Source organism: Suncus etruscus, chromosome 2, assembly GCF_024139225.1.
Source record: "Suncus etruscus isolate mSunEtr1 chromosome 2, mSunEtr1.pri.cur, whole genome shotgun sequence".
NCBI lineage: Eukaryota > Metazoa > Chordata > Mammalia > Eulipotyphla > Soricidae > Suncus > Suncus etruscus.
Window position 1 is genome coordinate 155,593,338 of NC_064849.1, and position 20,458 is coordinate 155,613,795.

The window sequence follows — 20,458 nt, forward strand, 5'->3', positions numbered from 1 at the left end:
TTTTGAAAGCTCAAACAGAACATATCTCAATCTTTGAGTGTTTGCTTTTTCACTTTAGATAGAGCACAAGGTCAGTTTGTATAAAATAAAAATAATGGAGCCAGAGAGATAGCACAGCGGTAGGGTGTTTGCCTTGCATGCACCCGATCCAGGACAAACAGTGGTTTGAATTCCGGCATTCCATATGGTTCCCCGTGCTTGTCAGGGGCGATTTCTGAGTGCAGAGTCAGGAGTAACCTTAACTGAGCACTGAAGGGTGTGACCCCCCCCCCAAAAAAAAAAAACAAAGAAAAAAATAGAGAGAAAATAATGATTCATTTAAGATTAAAAAGGATGGGAGTAGCTGTCACATGTCTGAACAGATAATCAAATGTGAATGTTTATTAATGTGTCACTGCATCAAATGGCCACATAGAGTTTAAATAAAATAGGTTGGTATCTCCCATTAGGGTCACCACATAGACTCACCCTCTGGGTGATACCCATATACAAAAGGAAGAACCTCAGGACTTCAAAACAGCTGCTTGAAATCAATTGTCCATGAGACAGTCTAGCAATGTTTTACACTAGGGATAAATGATTCCCCAAAGTTCCTAGGATACTGCCAGAGTATAAATGGATTGGTGGTTTGGGTTGTGAGAAAAGTAAAGGGTTACTGGTTGGCTAGGGGGCCATAAAAAGCTAATAAAGGGGTGGGGGTGAAAAATAAAGGTAATGAAATTGCAAATAGGACTTGGTTGGAAAAATTTGAGGAACAGTGGTCTAGAGGATATAATCATCTATGCTGAAGTTTGAAATAATACACGTCTAATTTACTTTACTCAGAGACCAAAAGAAAAGAAAAGAAGTCTTAATTTAAGAAACTGTCTGCAGACACCAGAGTGATCATACAGAAGGCATAATCTTGCGAAGGCTAAAGTTGTTTGATTCCTGGAACCTTATATGGTCCTTTGACACCCTAGACTAGAGGAATGATTCCTGAGCAAAGAGCCATGTGTAAATCCCGAACACTGTCAAGTGTGGCAAGAGAAAGAAAAGAAAGAACAAATGAAAGAGAAAGAAGAAAAGAAAGAAAAAAAGAGAAAAAGGAGGAAGGAAAGAAGGAATAAAAAGAAAGATAAACAGAAAGAAGAAAAGAGAAAAGGGAGAGAAAAGGAGGAAGGAAAGAAGAAAGGAAAAGAAGGAATTAAAAGAAAGGAAAAGGAAAACAGAAAGAAGATAAGAAAAAAGGAAAAAGATAGAAAAAAATTCTTATGTATTATAAATTATTATTATATAACTAAAACTTCACAAAGTGACTCCAATAATTTCTACAGCAGTGTAGCATGTATATATTTCTAATAAACTGATGCTTAGAACAGTGAAATAACATGTTCACCGTCTCACAGTTAATATGTTGAAAAGATAGAGTTGATTTCAAAATGTCCTTCTATGGCCATATCCAATCCACTGCTTATCCTCATTATCTAAGCAGCCACTTTTTACAAATATATTTTGTTATGATGTTTAGGTTTCATTCATGTCTGTAAATCATAGACTCAAATGTAATATCTGCTTCTGAAGGTATAGATTGGAAAATTTCAAAATTAACCATGAGGTAATTGATGGCAAAAGTCATCCCTTTTAATCAGGAAGATAGTCTACAATATTCCTCAACCCCTTAATCTCATCCCTCTCCTGACCTTATTTCTTTTCTGTGGCCTCTCTGTCTAACTAATTGAATCTCTAGTGTTGTGCAGAGGTCCTTTATTCATACTGTTTTTATGTGGCTCTTTTATTTATTTTTATTTTTTATAATTTGGTTTTTAGACCACACCCAGTGATGCTCAGGGGTTACTCCTGGTTATGCACTTAGAAATAGCTCCTGGCTTGGGGGACCATATGGGACGCTGGGGGATCGAACCATGGTCCTTTCTAGGCAATCGCTCGCAAGTCAGACAACTTACCGCTTGCTTTCAATTGAAAAATCACTGGTGTATATATCTCCAGAGGCTATTAATAACTTGCAGAGCAGTATAGATCTCTAAGTGAAAGAACAAAAACTTACAAAGAACTCTACAAAGAATAAATTTCTTTATTGGTGGGGGAAGAATATGAAACATTTGCAGACAAAAAATATGAACAAAGCAAACCTTTTGGTTTCTAGGTAATATTCTTAATTTTCTATGATGAGATATAAATAAAACTTTCGAAGGACATATAATCAGATAGAGATATGTAAAATAAGTATTGCTTTGTACAATATGTGCTGGAGAATCTTGCAGTTGTGCTACCCTTTATAACTGGTGCTATATAAAGATAAGAAATAGGGACCGGAGAGATAGCACAGCGGCAAGGCGTTTGCTTTGCATGCAGAAGGACGGTGGGTTGAATCTGGGCATCCTATATGGTCCCCCGAGCCTGCCAACAATGATTTCTGAGTGTTGAACCAGGATTAGCCCCTGAGCGCTGCCGGGTGTGACCCCAAAACCACCCCCCCAAAAAATACAACAAACTTCTTTATAATAAAGGACATCGTGCATTTTAAGCCAAGATTAATTTGCAAATAAAAAAACTCAATCTTTTTTTTTTTTTTAGGAATCTACAAGCACCATTCTTAGAAATTATATTTCACACACACAGAATTTGCAAGCACCATTCTAAGAAATTATATTTTACTTACAAATACACCCTGCTTAGACAATGCAGTCACATTTGCTTTCTGTTTCAATTCTACTTTCTTTGATACTCTAGACCTGAGACATTGGCATTGGTAAGATTCAGGCAAGATCCAAGAACCATACCTTACACACAGACACACACACACCTCACAAACCCCAGTCAAATTTATTACCTGAGACATTGGCATTGGTAAAGATTCAATTCAATAAAACTCCTGAACATGCAGGCTTTCCCTTACAAACAAAACATTGTCTATGACCACAAACCAACACTAAAATCCTATGTGTTTTATTAACCATTGAAAAAAAAAAACCACAGCAGCAAGTTCTGTGTTGGCTTCAATAAAACCAAATAATTACTCTAACATAGCTACCACACTCAAAAATTGAGTAGTAACACAGTCGTTAATTCAAATTACTTTTTTCAAAAGAATCTATGTCCTTAGATAATGAAAATGAACTTAAAACAATTCCTCCAAACCACATATTTATAAATATTGTCTTATTTAAAATTGTTTGAAAGGTATTGATGGAAAAGCAGTTTTCTCTTGGAAACAGAAGGAATTCCACCAAAGTCCCCCACATGCTCTAAAACTGCAAGGCTGCAGCTGTTGTGGATCCACACTCAGCAGTGCTCTTGTCACTACAGTGACTGCAACTTGTTTTATACTGACCTTTGAATCCAACCTATAGACTTTACTATGTTTACTGCACTCAGTGTCAACCCAAAAGCTTTCTACATGTCGAGTTAATAGTAAATACCTCAGCTACATAGAGGTATATCTCAACTGCTAATGGTATGAAAACTCTTTTAGCTCCCTGCTTAAATAAGGTCTTCAAATTCATTTTCTATTAACAGAACCTTACCTCATTCCAAATTAGTATAAGACATTTTAAAATCAAAAGAAAAGTATGTTAGTCCTATGCCAAGATACAGTTTTGTTACTCAATATTTGAAGGGTTCACATTTCAATTTTAGTTTTAGTTTTTCTTCTTTGTAAACAAATGATTGATGAAATAATGCAACACCTTAAATTCCAGAAAATGGCATGGTAATCTATCCTTCTGTGGATACGATGCATGATCAATCTATTATATAGGATTAATACAAGTTCATGCTTTTTTTGTGTGTGTTATGGTGAGGACATTAATGAATCCAACTGAGATTGATTGAAGCACAAGTCTAACAATTCTCAAGTTTAATCAAACCCATGCAGGACATGAGTTGGAGCTATCGAGACTTAGTGTGGACTGTGGTCCATCCTTGTTCATAAGTATCATTTTTAGTACAATGAAGAGATTCCTTCTCTTTGTCAGCTCTCCAAGAGGCCTTCTCCTTGTCACCACACTCTCGTCTAAGATGTGATCTAAGACGAGATGACAGAGACCGAAGAGGTCCCCCCCCACCTTCTGAGTGCAAAGAAGTAAGCTCTTGGAGACCTGCCAATGACAGGAAGGATGAGAGGGCAGAAGAGCAGGACACACCTCGGTGTGTTCCTCCACCAGCAATCACAAGAGAAAACTCAAATCTTTTAAACAAAATATAATCTTTTTATCTGAGAACAGAGAAAACAGAGAAAAGAAGTTTAGATTCTGTTTATATTGCTTTATTTTTTATTTTTGATTTTTATTTATTTTATTTTATTTATTATTTTACTTAATTTTATTACAGAATTGTTTAAGATACTTAGGTGATAACATTTTATTATATTATCTTCTTTGTAAATTAAAAACTGTGCTTGAAATAAAACTCTCTGCCTAATTATGCTAAGAAAGAACTTTTGTATTAGTTGTTTTGTTTTGTTTTGTTTTGTTTTGTTTGGGGGTTACATCTGTCAGTGCTCAAAGTATACAACTTAAGCTTTGTGATCAGAGCTTTCTTCTGCAGCTGCTTATGATACCAATCTAGTATCAAAGATAGAACCTGGGTCAGCCTTGTGCAAGGTAGTGGTCTTACCTGATATTCTATCATTCTTGCCCTGTTATAATGATTAGTTTTTTATTTATCTTAATTGTATATATTTAAGGCTCTACTATTTCAAATAAAGTATTACTTACAAGTTGAAAAATGCTCAAAATTTTTGAAATATTGTTTGTGTTAAGTTTTATACTTGTATTTCAGGCACCTCATTATCAAATGCTTATCTTAATCATATCACATAAAGTACATGGAATTGGTAAGCTTTTGTATTTTTCTTCTGATGTCAAAGCTTTCCTTTTTTGGCTAATCAGATTTTACTTGAATAAAATGATTCTCCAGATACTTTAGCTTCCACATTTTTCAAAGATATGTTCTACTTTCCAGACAAAATTGATGGTATCAGTTTACAAAACCATATGATAAAGACTTACATGAATATTCAGACTCATGCTAGTAAATATATTGTACTTACCTATACAAAAAATGTTAACTATATGTAAATAATAAAATAAATATAGTCATTTTACTGCTAGCCATATATCCCTAAAAACTAAAAAGATGCAAACTCTTAGGTAAAATTATGTATAACAAATACAAAACTTTTCCACATCCTGACTGTTTCTAGATGATTTCAATCTTTAGGGAATCCATGCTGACTTAGTGAGTGCTGATCAATAAGGCTCATATTTCTGTAACTAATGCAAGTTAAACTAAATCATAAAATTTTATCTATAAGTGATCCATAGACAATCAAATCAATACATGAGCTTTGTGCCCCATCCCTATCAATTACTATATAATTTCTTCTCCTTTCTAGAGAACTTTCTACCACAAAAATGCTCAGGGTGTTCAGTTAGAAAAAGGGGGAAAATCAGCATATTGACAGTCACTTTCATTTGTTTTTGAGCCACACCTGGTGGTAGCCATCACTCACTCCTAGTAGGGCTGGGAGGATCATAAATGATACTAGCTGTCCTTTGCCTCTGTTCTGTTCGGCCAGGGTCCAGTGCCCGTCCAGAATAAAGAACTCACTTGAGCTTTCGCCTGAGTGACTGTCTCTTCATTTCTCAGTGTTGGAGCAGCATCTGGACTAACGAACCTTACATTTGGTGAGCCAGCCAGGAGTCCTTGATCTGCCCAGACCAGAGTGGTGAACTGACGACTCGGTGTGTTCTAAGCAGTGTGTTTTGTGTTGTTGGTCGTGATTTGATGTGTGTTAGAAATAGCAGTGTGTCTTGTGTTGTGGGTCATGATTTGATGTGTGTTGGAAATAGAAATAGGGGAATGGTAGTGTCACTGAGGATTTGAGAGTCCCCACTCAACATGGATTCCTGGGGTAGTGAACTGACAGGTTAAAAAACTATAGGTCACGACACTGGAAGCACCCCAGGAATTCGATTTTGCCACAGCGGGAAGACTTTCCCGGGTTGTCATGGTGAAACCTATTTCTTTTAATTGGAGATCTTTGTTTTTCCTTTTGTGTAAGTGTGTAGGTGTGTTGGCTTTATTTCCTTGAACTCTTCTTTCTTCACTTCCTTTGTTCCCTCCCATCTTTCCTTCATCTATTCCTTTGATCTTCTATTTCCCCCATTATGGATCAGTAGCAAACCACCCCTTTGTCTCTTAATCTGGACCACTGGTCAGAAGTAAAGACTCACACATGAAATCATTCCCCAGTCAAGAAAGGAAAGTGGTAGCCCCCTGTGCAGCAGAGTGGCCCACTTTTAAGGTTGGATGGCCCTTAAGGGGTCATTCTATCATGATGATTCTAAAGGCTAAAAGTGTTAAGGAATGCATTCATTGGGAATGTTCCAGTGTGGTGCCATTGTCAGTCTGTCATTGTTAGTCTGTCTGTTATTTGTCTGTGGTTCTGTGTTCTGTGTTTTCTTTGTTTGATTTAAACATGGAGGGAAACTCTAGGAAAAATGCTACCTCTCCTTAGGCCAAAAATGTGTAAGCCGGCTTTGTTATTCTAGGGACATGGCAGATGGTGTTGGAGATTGTAAACTCCAGATTTCTCAATGGTCATCGGGGATAAATTTTTCCTGGAAAATTTCTGGACTTTGCAATCACCCAGCTTTCCTGCAATGTGTTATTTAAGGCTAAAAATAGATGAACATGTGACTAGAGAAAGGAGCAATACTAACTGGCTGCTTTTTAGCTACAAAAAGGAGATGCTTTATTAATTCCCCAGCCTGGAGAGACAGGAGTCTATCTAAAAAAAAATTCACCCAGCCCCCAAGGCAGGAGCTAGCTATTGTCTTCCAGACTCATCTGGCTGGGAGGGTGTGGGTGTAGGCAAAGTAATGCCAGTGGGTCCTTTACATATCAAAGGAAGGACTGAAGCTAAGGAAGAAAGTCTTTATTTAGGTAACGGCTGGGAGTCAAGAAAAAATTTGAGCATTTAAATTTCTCTGACTTAGAAGTTTCTTAAAATGAATACTTGGGTGGAAAATGTTGCAAATTATTGTGATTGGCCTTGTAAAACAATACTGTTAATTTTGTAAATGCATGGTGTTGTTAAAGTAACTCAATGTGTTGTTGTTAAAGTAACTCAATTCTATGTCAAGTTTATCTAACCAAACTTAATGGTGGGTCTTAAAATAGCTTTAATGTGAAAATTTTGATGGTACTAGGTTGTAAATATATGAAGGAAAGAAATCAACATAACTGTGTTAAATATCTTTAATAAGTGCCATAAGAAAAATTTGATCCCACTAGATGCAAGAATATTTAGCAAAGTGTTTCCAAATTGGCAGTAAAAAAATTTAAAGCTTCTGTTCCTAGGGCTCAAGTGCTGGGTTCTAGGCTGTTAACTTGGAGCTAATCCTTAAAAAAAGGGCTGGCTCTAAGCGGGTGCATGTGGTGGTCTCTGGCAGTAAGACTGCCTCAGAGGATGAGTGAAAAAGTTAGAAAGAGAAGGGGCCAGAAAAAAAAATAACATGAAGGTAGGGCATTTGCCTTGCATGCAGAAAAGAAAGTGGCTGGATGCAAAAAGTTTAAGGATGTGCAAAAAGGTTAGAAAGAAAAAAGAAAAGTAGGTGCAGGCAGAAAATTTAAGGATGTGCAAAAGGAATTAAAAATGTGTACTAGGAAAAATCTGTATAATCAAACTAAATGATTATTATTGATATGCTTTTAGGTTAACATAAAAGAAGTGTAAATGTTTTTAAGCATGTTATAGTGTTTTCATGCTATTGAATGAAGAATGGGGTAATAAGAAATCTTATGAACATCTAAAAGATAAAAGCTAGTTTTAAGGAACATAGTCAAGAATTTAAAAGAATCATTAAGATTCAGTTTAAGTTTTTGAAAAATTGGTGATTGTTGATGATAAATTCTTTAAAAGTCTAAATCTGCCAGAAGTAGTGATCATTCTTCCTGGTATTCAGAATTAATTTTGTAACACAAATTTTTGGTGCCTTCTGCCTATAAACCAAGGCCAGAGACTAAGTAAACTTCTATTTTCTATATGTAAAATTAAGCATGATTAAAATGTTATTTTACAATTTTTCATTATTTGCTACCAAGAACATTGATATTTGTATCACAAGAGGCTTTTTAAATATGGTCATGGTTTAAAGAATTAAAAATATAAAATACTTTGTTGTAGAAAGATTCTAGAATTTTTTGTGCAAATTTAAGTAATATTTGCCTTTTCTCTTTTCCTAGAACATTTCTGTACCATTTTATGTCATGGCATCATGTTGCTTTGCACAATATACAAGCAGATGGCTTTCCTCTCTGCATGAGGAGTGATCCCCATGCAGACAGGAAATCTTAAAATTAGTGAGGGGACTCCAAAGCTCTCTTTCAGAGGAATAATTGGAGTTGAGGTGATGTGACAAGCAGGCACCCTTAAGCATTTGGCTGTAAAGACTGGGAAGATACCAAGATGAATGGCCTGAGTAAGGAAATTGGAGATTTCCTAGAACAGTGGTCAGCAACCTATGTCTCTCGAGCCACATGTGGCTCTTTACAGTTTTAATTTGGCTCTTCTGTGTGCTGGGCAACCACTCCAGGAGTCAGGACTCTGTTTCTAGCCTCTGTCAGTGTGTACCCTGTGTGGCTCTCAAAATAAATTTCAATCATGGTTTTGGCGAGATTTGGCGAGATTGAAAAAAAAGGTTGCTGACAACTGTCCTAGGAGATTCTGAAGCAGCACTAACTGGCCAGAACCTGTGGGCCCTGCTCTCACCCTCCACCCTCAGTATCAAGAGGATTCAAGGTCAGTCTTCCAAACCTGAAGAGAAGTGGAACAGACAGGCCACTTCTGAAAGTTCCTGTAAGAGGGTGAGATGCCCATGGCCATCTGCAAGATCATCATGCTATACTGACCAACTCATCAGCCAAACCTTAGTGACTGTAATGTGATAAACCTGCTGTGTCTAAAACCTACTCTCAGAGAAGCTCTGTAAATAATGGGGGTGCCCCAGATGAAGATTTCTCCAACAATGCTATATATTGTGCAAAGGAAAAAGCCAAATGTTATTCAAATACCTGGTAAGGTACACGGTAAAGGTGAAGAGAAAATATATTTTTGTAGCTAATTAAAGTTCTATTGGGCCTAACTTAAAACGCACTTCTTTGAAGTAACTTATGTGAAAATGTTCTTACTAGTTGTAATAAACCAGATCATAAATTGTAAATGCAAGCATTAGTCTGGCTGAAGTAACTAAAAGCTATGTTTATTGATAATTCTATAATGCTTTCATTTCTGTTGTCTATTTTGTGCTATCATTACAGAAAATAAGGACAGCTGTCCCATTCAATTTTTTCCATTTACTGCTCCAGGGCCTGATTCGGTTAAGTAATATTCCCTATCTAATTAATCTAATCCTTTTCACGTGTTAAGACTGCAGAAGCAAACCAGTTAACTGTCATTTAGGGAAATATGAGATTTCACCCTATCTAAAAATTGAAACTACAGTCCCTTGCCAGCCTGTAGTAGCTACAGAAAATTGATCTTCAACCACGTTCCCTTTAATGACTTCTAGGGTGGTAAAATCTCTAGGGAAAACATGAAGCAGAATGGCCATCATAAAAAAGCTACCAGGGAAATAAGGGGAAAAGAAAGGCCACAGGAATTAATAAACCAAATTGACAATTAATAATAATATTATGCCTATCTATCTCAAAGTTTAAAGCAGGTAGCAAGATTACTAGGCATAAAATTTCTTCACCTCTGTCTGACCCAGTGCAGGAAAGGCAACTAAAGTTTAGGGCTCTATTGTTCTCTCTACCCCAACAGCCCTTAAGTTGCAGGATTAAAGAAGAGGAAGCAGAAAACTCCTTATTTTTGTGGTGGAATTCACAGCCTAAATAAGAAAAAAACCCTGAAGATCCAGCTGAGTCAGCTCATAGGACCAGAACAGAAGGCAGATTGTCCTGGTGTTCCTGCAGCAGTGACCATGACTGCACAGCAATTAGCAAGAATAATACCTTCTTACCCCTAAAATAAGGGGGGTTGTGGGCCTGGCTACTGGAAGCGCGGGGGTAGCAATCACCTTAGAGAGCTATAAAAAATTGTCTCAGCAACTGATGTCCGATGTAAAAATGATATATCAGTCTGTTAATGATTTATAAAATCAACTGAATTTTCTAGCTGAAGTGGTCCTCCTAAAGAAAAAAGGCTTGGATTTAATACTAGCAGAGAGAGGGTGGGGGTATGTGTAGCTTTGCAGGAGGAGTGTTGTTTTATGTCAACAAATCAGGAATAGTAAAAAATCGCATCCACCAGCATCAAAAAGATTAGCCAAGAGAAAGAAGGCTCTACTTGAGAGCCCTGTATGGTCTCTGTGGGGAGGTATCCTTCCTTACCTACTCCCCTTACTTGGACCCTTAGTCACCTTACTAGTCATTGTAGCCCTGGGTCCCTGCACCATCAATTGACTCACAACTTTCATCAGGACCCAGGTAGAAGAAGTAAAGCTTATGGTGTTAAGGCAACAATACCAGGAGTTGGCCCCTGGGACTCCCCAACATCAAAAGTACCAGAAGTTGGACACAGGCTACTAGAGGCTTCTAGGATTAGAATCTCCCACAGAAGAAGTGGGGATTGTAAGGGCTGGAACACAGTCCCAGGAAAAGAGCTTGACCCTTCTGAAAGGCAGATGTGTGAGAAAACTCTGCCTGTGGCAAGGTAAAAATTCCCGTAATGACTCATTGTAGGGAACTTCCTGGTATGAATTTTCCACTGCCTCAGAATACCTTAGTAGATGTTATGCCCTTATAAGGAACTTGTACTGCCTCAGAATGTCTTAGTGGATGTTATGCCCTCATAAGGAACTTGTACTGCCTCAGAATGTCTTAGTGGATGTTATGCCCTTATAAGGAACTTGTACTGCCTCAGAATGTCTTAGCGGATGTTATGCCCTTATAAGGAACTTGCACTGCCTCAGAATGTCTTAGTGGATGTTATGCCCTTATAAGGAAATCATCCCTACACCCTCTCCCCTTCTTATGGTATATAAGGATGAACAAAGAAAGCCATGTGGTCCTTTGCCTCTGTTTGGTTCTGGATGGGCACTGGACCCTGGCCAGCCAGAATTAAGAACTCACTTGAGCTTTAAAAAAAATGATACTCGCACCCGATCCATTGTACTATTTCTTGGGCCCATATTGACAATCTCTTGACATAAGAAAAATGAAACCTTTAATAAACAAATTCTGAAAAGGCAAACCCTTGGACTAAGACTTTAAGAGACCCCTATCTATAAGTTGGTGAAAAGATTTACATTTTTTTTTTTAGGCCACACTCGGCGTTGCTCAGGGGTTACTCCTGGCTGTCTGCTCAGAAATAGCTCCTGGCAGGCACGGGGGACCATATGGGACACCGTGATTCGAATCAACCACCTTTGGTCCTGGATCGGCTGCTTGCAAGGCAAACTCCGCTGTGCTATCTCTCCGGGCCCCAAGATTTACATTTTAATGAAACTTATAGGCAAGGACAAATATTTCATTGTAAATTTTGATCTTGTTTATTTCATATTAGTTTAGGTTTGGGGGCCACAGTCTGGAAGTGTTGCCAGGGATCAAACCAGGCTCCATGTATACAATACAAACACTTTGCCCTGTACTCTTCAGCTCCAAAGAAGACTTATTCAAGTAAATGCTGGTCAGAGTGATGGGAGGTGAAAGATCTTTATTTGGGGGGGATATTTGATTTAGAAATATCTTGATTTGGAATTTCATATACTATGAACTTCACCACTGAAAGTTAACTAAATATAGAAACAGTATTTAGGGGTCTTGTAGGCCTGTGATTCCATCACCCTCTGTTAATTGAATGGGGAATTTAGGCAAATTTCTTCACAGAGCAGCTTGATTTTGTTTCAGCAATTTAATCTTTGTATAAATTGGAGAAGTTTCACAGAATTTGAGTTCAGTCATGTGCGTAAGTTGGAGACTTGGCCACCTCAGACTTTCTCAATTGTGAATTCTTTAAATCCACTTTTATTGATCTGAAAGCATTCAGCAAGTCTAGGAAGGTATTTGACCTTTATTATCTTTTTTTTTTTTTTTTTTTTTTTTTTTTTTTTTTTCCTTCTTTTTGTTTTTATTTTTTTTAATTTATTTAAACACCTTGATCACATACATGATTGTGTTTGGGTTTCAGTCATGTAAAGAACGCCACACATCACCAGTGCAACATTCCCATCACCAATGTCCCAAGTCTCCCTTTGCCCCACCCAACCCCCGCCTGTACTCTAGACAGGCTCTCCATTTTCCTCATACATTCTCATTATTAGGACAGTTCAAAATGTAGTTATTTCCCTAACTAAACTTATCACTCTTTGTGGTGAGCTTCCTGAGGTGAGCTGGAATTCCAGCTATTTTCTCTTTTGTGTCTGAAAATTATTATTACAAGGGTGTCTTTCATTTTTCTTAAAACCCATAGATGAGTGAGACCATTCTGCGTTTTTCTCTCTCTCTCTGACTTATTTCACTCAGCATAATAGATTCCGTGTACATCCATGTATAGGAAAATTTTATGACTTCATCTCTCCTGACAGCTGCATAATATTCCATTGTGTATATGTACCACAGTTTCTTTAGCCATTCGTCTGTTGAAGGGCATCTTGGTTGTTTCCAGAGTCTTGCTATGGTAAATAGTGCTGCAATGAATATAGGTGTAAGGAAGGGGTTTTTGTATTGTATTTTTGTGTTCCTAGGGTACATTCCTAGGAGTGGTATAGCTGGATCGTATGGGAGCTTGATCTCCAGTTTTTGGAGGAATCTCCATATCGCTTTCCATAAAGGTTGAACTAAACGGCATTCCCACCAGCAGTGGATAAGAGTTCCTTTCTCTCCACTTCCCCGCCAACACTGTTTATTCTCATTCTTTGTGATGTGTGCCATTCTCTGGGGTGTGAGGTGGTATCTCATCGTTGAATTGATTTGCATCTCCCTGATGATTAGTGATGTGGAACATTTTTTTATGTGTCTTTTGGCCATGTGTATTTCTTCTTTGTCAAAGTGTCTGTTCATTTTTTTCCCCATTTTTTGATGGGGTTAGATGTTTTTTTCTTGTAAAGTTCTGTCAGTACCTTGTATATTTTGGAGATTAGCCCCTTATCTGATGGGTATTGGGTGAATAGTTTCTCCCACTCAGTGGGTGGCTCTTGTATCCTGGGCACTATTTCCTTTGAGGTGCAGAAGCTTCTCAGCTTAATATATTCCCATCTGTTAATCTCTGCTTTCACTTTCTTGGAGAGTGCAGTTTCCTCCTTGAAGATGCCTGTAATGTCCTGGAGTGTTTTGCCTATGTGCTGTTCTATATATCTTATGGTTTTGGGGCTAATATCAAGGTCTTTAATCCATTTGGATTTTACCTTCGTACATGATGTTAGTTGGGGGTCTAAGTTCAATTTTTTGCAAGTGGCTATCCAATTGTGCCAACACCACTTGTTGAAGAGGCTTTCCCTGCTCCATTTAGGATTTCCTGCTCCTTTATCAAAAATTAGGTGGTTGTATGTCTGGGGAACATTTTCTGAGTATTCACGCCTATTCCACTGATCTGAGGACTTATCCTTATTCCAATACCATGCTGCTTTGATAACTGTTCCTTTGTAGTACAGTTTAAAGTTGGGTAAAGTAATTCCTCCCATATTCTTTTTCCCAATGATTGCTTTAGCTATTCGAGGGTGTTTATTGTTCCAAATGAATTTCAAAAGTGTCTGATCCACTTTTTTGAAGAATGTCATGGGTATCTTTAGAGGGATGGCATTAAATCTGTATAATGCCTTGGGAAGTATTGCCATTTTGATGATGTTAATCCTGCCAATCCATGAGCAGGGTATGCGTTTCCATTTCCGTGTGTCCTCTCTTATTTCTTCGAGTAGAGTTTTATAGTTTTCTTTGTATAGGACCTTCACATTTTTAGTCAAGTTGATTCAAAGATATTTGAGTTTGTGTGGCACTATTGTGAATGGGGTTGTTTTCTTAATGTCCATTTCATCCTTATTGCTATTGGTGTATAGAAAGATCATTAATTTTTGTGTGTTAATTTTGTAGCCTGCCACCTTGCTATATGAGTCTATTGTTTTAGAAGCTTTCTGTAGAGTTTTGAGGGGTTTCTAAGTAGAGTATCATGTAATCTGCAAACAGCGAGAGCTTGACTTCTTCCTTTCCTATCTGGATTCCCTTTTTCTTGCCTAATCGCTATAGCAAGTACTTCCAGTGCTATGTTGAATAGGAGTGGTGAGAGAGGACAGCCTTGTCTTGTGCCAGAATTTAGAGGGAAGGCTTTCAGTTTTTCTCCATTGAGGATAATATTTGCCACTGGCTTGTGGTAGATGGCCTTCACTATATTGAGAAAGGTTCCCTCCATTCCCATCTTGCTGAGAGTTTTGATCAAGAATGGTTGTTGGACCTTATCAAATGCTTTCTCTGCATCTATTGATATGATCATTTGGTTTTTATTTTTCTTGTTATTGATGTTGTGTATTATGTTGATAGATTTACGGATGTTAAACCAGCCTTGCATTCCTGGGATGAAACCTCCTTGATCGTAGTGGATGATCTTTTTTTTTTTTTTTTTTTTTTTTAGTGGGTTTTTATTTTTTATTTTTTATCTTTATTTAAACACCGTGATTACAAACATGATTATAGTTGTATGATTACAGTCATGTAAAGAGCACCCCCCCTTCACCGGTGTAACATTCCCACCACCAATTTCCCAGATCTCCCTCCTCCCCACCCCCCTACACCTGTACTCGAGACAGGCTTTCTACTTCCCTCATTCATTCACATTTTATGATAGTTTTCAGTGTAGTCATCTCTGCAACTGCACTCATCACTCTATGTGATGAGCTGCATGTCCTGAGCTGCACCTACCAGCCCTCATCTCTCTTGTCTCTGAGATATTGTTAAAAATGTCCTTCATTTTTCTTAAAGCCCATAGATGAGTGAAACCATTCTGCGTCTTTCTCTCTCCCTCTGACTTACTTCACTCAGCATAATAGATTCCATGTACATCCATGTATTGGAAAATTTCATGACTTCATCTCTCCTGATGGCTGCATAGTATTCCATTGTGTATATGTACCACAGTTTCTTCAGCCACTCATCTGTTGAAGGGCATCTTGGTTGTTTCCAGAGTCTGGCTATTGTAAATAGCGCTGCAATGAATATAGGAGTAAGGAAGGGTTTTTTGTATTGTATTTTTGTGTTTCTTGGGTATATTCCTAGGAGTGGTATAGCTGGATCGTATGGAAGCTCAATTTCCAGTTTGTGAAGGAATCTCCATATCGCTTTCCATAAAGGTTGTACTAGACGGCATTCCCACCAGCAGTGAAAAAGAGTTCCTTTCTCTCCACATCCCCGCCAGCACTGCTTGTTTTCCTTTCTTGTGATGTGTGCCAATCTCAGTGGCGTGAGGTGGTACCTCATAGTAGTTTTGATTTGCATCTCCCTGACGATTAGTGATGTTGAACATCTTTTCATGTGCCTTTTGGCCATTTGCCTTTCTTCTTTTTCAAAGTGTCTGTTCATTTCTTCTCCCCATTTTTTGATGGGGTTAGTTGTTTTTTTCTTGTATAGTTCTGTCAGTACCTTGTAAATTTTGGATATTAGCCCTTTATCTGATGTGTATTGGGTGAATAATTTCTCCCACTCAGTGGGTGGCCTTTGTATTCTGGGCGCTATTTCCTTTGAGATGCAGAAGCTTTTCAGCTTAATATAGTCCCATCTGTTTATCTCTGCTTCCACTTGCTTGGAAAGTGCTGTCTCCTCCTTAAAGATGCCTTTAGTCTCAATGTCCTGGAGTGTTTCACCTACATGTTGTTCTATATACCTTATAGTTTCAGTTCTGATATCAAGGTCTTTAATCCATTTGGATTTTACCTTTGTATATGGTGTTAGCTGGGGGTCTGAGTTCGCTTTTTTGCAAGTGGTTAACCAGTTGTGCCAACACCACTTGTTGAATAGGCTTTCCCTGCTCCATTTAGGATTTTTTGCTCCTTTATCAAAAACAAGGTGGTTATATGTCTGAGGAACCTTCTCTGAGTACTCAAGCCTATTCCACTGATCTGAGGGTCTGTTTTTATTCCAATACCATGCTGTTTTTATAACTGTTGCTTTGTAATACAACTTAAAATTGGGGAAAGTAATGCCTCCCATATTCCTTTTCCCAAGGAGTGCTTTAGCTATTCGAGGTTGTTTGTTGTTCCAGATGAATTTCAGAAGTATTTGATCCACTTCTTTGAAAAATGTCATGGGTATCTTTAGAGGAATCGCGTTAAATCTGTACAATGCTTTTGGAAGTATTGCCATTTTAATGATGTTGATCCTGCCAATCCATGAGCATGGTATGTGTTTCCATTTCCGCGTGTCCTCTCTTATTTCTTGGAGCAGTGTTTTGTAGTTTTCTTTGTATAGATCCTTCACATCTTTAGTCAGGTTGACTCCAAGATATTTGAGTTTGTGTGGAACTAATGTGAATGGGATTGTTCTCTTAATGTCCATTTCTTCCCTATCATTATTCGTGTATAAAAAGGCCATTGATTTTTGTGTGTTAATTTTGTATCCTGCCACTTTGCTATACAAATCTATTATTTCTAGAAGCTTTTTGGTAGAGTCTTTAGGGTTTTCTAAGTAGAGTATCATGTCATCTGCAAACAGTGAGAGCTTGACTTCTTCCTTTCCTATCTGAATTCCCTTGATATCTTTTTCTTGCCTAATCGCTATAGCAAGTACTTCCAGTGCTATGTTGAATAGGAGTGGTGAGAGAGGACAGCCTTGTCTTGTACCAGAATTTAGAGGAAAGGATTTTAGTTTTTCTCCATTGAGGATAATATTTGCCACTGGCTTCTGGTAGATGGCTTTGACTATGTTGAGAAAGGTTCCTTTTATTCCTATCTTGCTGAGAGTTTTCATCAAGAATGGGTGTTGAACCTTATCAAATGCTTTTTCTGCATCTATTGATATGACCATGTGATTTTTATTGATCTGAAAGCATTCAGCAAGTCTAGGAAGGTATTTGACCTTTATTATCTTTCCAAAGAAAAAGCAAAGCACAAGGCTAATAATGCACAGGCAAGCAATTGTCAAATTCTTTTTTGAAACTAGGAAAAGCAACAAACAGGAGCATGTGATGGAAAGGATCCAACCAAGCTTAAAGAGCTAAAAATAAGCCATGACAACAAATGAATAATTGCACCACATTTTCTTACTCAATAGCACTTGGTACATGAAAAATAAAAAGGAGCAGACACAAGTGAGCTAGCCTGAAGGTCAGTTTAGGTCTCTGTTAGCAATTCTAAATACCAAATAATAGGTATATTTTTCTTTTACTATCACAGTGTGGGGAATGATCAAACACCTTTCTAAAAGATAAAATGACTCTTATTCATTATTATTATAATCACCAACTAAAATGCATTAAACATTTTTAGTTACTTCAGTGCTGCTCTGTTAATTATACTTAGTAAATGTGGGTTATAGTTTCCAACTCCTATCGTTTTGTGTGAATATAGTAAGTATCCCTTTGTATCTATTTTATCATCTGCTTAATAAGAACATCCTGAAGCTAGCAAAATCCAATAGGTTACTCTAATGACATTTTTTGGGGGGATAACATCAGTACTTTCATAAAATTTAGCTTTCCTTAAAAGGAAATAAATTCACTTAAAGTTGTGTAATGTGCTGACAAAATTTAGCCATGAATGTAGAACAAATGTTAAAACGTTTGTATTAGTTTGCATTAGTTGTTTTGCAAATCAAAACAACTATGAGTTATTACCTCACACCACAGAGATTGGCACACATCACAAAGAATAAGAACAAGCAGTGTTGGTGGTGATGTGGAGAGAAAGGAACTCTTATCCACTGCTGGTGGAAATGCCATTTAGTCCAACCTTTATGGAAAACGATATGGAGATTCCTCCAAAAACTGGAAATTGAGCTCCCATACGATCCAGCTATACTACTTCTAGGAATATACCCTAGGAACACAAAAATACAATACAAAAATCCCTTCCTTACACCTATATTTATTTCAGCACTATTTACCATAGCAAGACTCTGGAAATAACCAAGATGCCCTTCAACAGATGAATGGCTAAAGAAACTTTGGTACATATACACAATGGAGTATTATGCAGCCATCAGGAGAGATGAAATTTCCTATACATGAAAGTCATGAAATTTTCCTATACATGGATGTACATGGAATCTATTATGTGGAGTAAAATAAGACAGAAAAAGATAGAAAGACACAGAATGGTCTCACTCATCTATGAGTTTCAAGAAAAATGAAAGACATTCTTGCAATAATTTTCAGAGACAAAAGAGAGGAGGGCTGGAAGTTACAGCTAACCTCATGAACCTCACCACAAAGTGATGCGTGTTGTTAGAGAAATAACTACTTTGAGAACTATTGTAACAATGAGACTGTATGAGGGAAATAGAAAGCCTGTCTAGAGTACAGGCAGGGGCGGAGTGGGGAGGAGGGATATTTGGGACATTGGTGGTGGGAATGTTGCACCGGTGATGTGGGGTGTCCTCTTATATGACTGAAACTCAACCACAATCATGTTTGTAACCAAGGTGTTTAAATAAAATATTATTTAAAAAAGTTAAAAAATTTTGCATTAGGAAAAAAGTTTTTAAAAAATTATCTAAGGTAATGACATCCTCAATGGTTGGCTCCAATCTGTACACGTGGTTTTATTCCCTAAGAACTCTTCAGAGATTTTGACAAAGTAAGTTGGATAGCAAATTATCTGTATTATAAAATTCAAGAATATATAAAGTCTACCATTTTGAATTTCTCTCATAAAATTCAAATTTTAGGTAAAATTGACCTTTCCTCTAGTAATATGAAAAAGAAGGAAAATTAGTTATAATTATGCTATAATTAAAATAATTTAGCTCTATTTTTAGAAGAAATGTCAATATTTCCTTTTGTTTGTTTGTGTTTGGGCCCAAACCAGTGATATTAAAGGCATACTCTTGGCTTTGTGCTCAGGGATTTCTCCTGCAAACCATCAATAAAACTCATGTTGATTGCATGCAAAGCAACTGCCTCATCCACTGTACTATATTTCTAGCCCAAAAAATATTGTCTAGTTTATATGCATTACTTGTATCATTTTCTGATTGCTTCATGTTTAAGGATTGTGTTAAAATAAACTATAGGTAAATTTATTTAACTGAAATAAAATTTAATGGCCAGAATGATAGTATAGTGAGCACAGTGCTTGCTTTGCATGAAACTGATGTGGGTTCAATTCTTAGTACATCATATGGCCCCCCAATTTCTGTCAGAAGTGATATCTGTGTTCAGAGCCTGAGCTCTTCCAGGTGTGGTGCTCAGCTAATAAAATAATATTTTAAAAATAATTTCTTGTTAAATGTACTACATTGTTTAGTAAAACAAATTACCCAGGTCTTAGGTCATATTAATAAGTCTCAATAATTATGTTTTCATCACCTTAAATTATATATAAATGTAATATAAATTTATATATACATATATGCATTATGTTCTTGTGTCTATGTATAAATATGCAGTTGTATTTATGTTTTATAAGGCATATAAGAATAAAATTTTCTTTTTTTTTGTTTTTTCGGACCACACCCATTTGACGCTCAGGGGTTACTCCTGGCTAAGCACTCAGAAATTGCCCCTGGCTTTGGGGGACCATATGGGACACCGAGGGATTGAACTGTGGTCCTTCCTTGGCTAGCGCTTGCAAAGCAGACACCTTACCTCTAGTGCCACCTTGCCGGCGCCAAGAATAAAATTCTTAAAGTCTGTCAAAGACTTTTACTGAGAGCTAGAAGATAACTGGATGTCATCTTTAGTGTGCCTTCACTGTGAGGAGCCGGGAGAGTAGAACTCCCCCAGTGTTGCTATGCATTGCCTGCTTGCCTTCATGCCTGCCTGATTGTGAAGAATGGGAACCGAAACCAGAAAGTCTGCAAAGGACAGGCCAACAGGAAATACGCAGCTCAAAAAAAAAAATATGTCAGGGACAAACAGTTCTTGCCAGTTCTCACTGTGATCAAGAAATCATGGCCATGAAAAAGGAAATAGTGTCATACAGGTTTATGAGTACCAGTAACAAAACCTTTTACATCAATAGCATAAAGAACAACATGTTACTTAAGAATTTAACTGTTGGTCTCTGGTAATCTGTAACTGTCATCTGAAAATGTGTACGTGACATCCGTGATTTGTGGTTTTTTCACTCAGCCCCACTAACTTCACCCGGCTCTACTGAGGGCTGTGAGCAAAAGACTAATCTGGCGAAATATGATTGGTGATAGCCATGCCTTTCCCTACCCCCGCTTCCCCATCGCTGAAAAGTATATAATCACATCCTGCCTGAAATAAAACTACTCTTGATTTCTCTTTTGATCTCATGAGTCA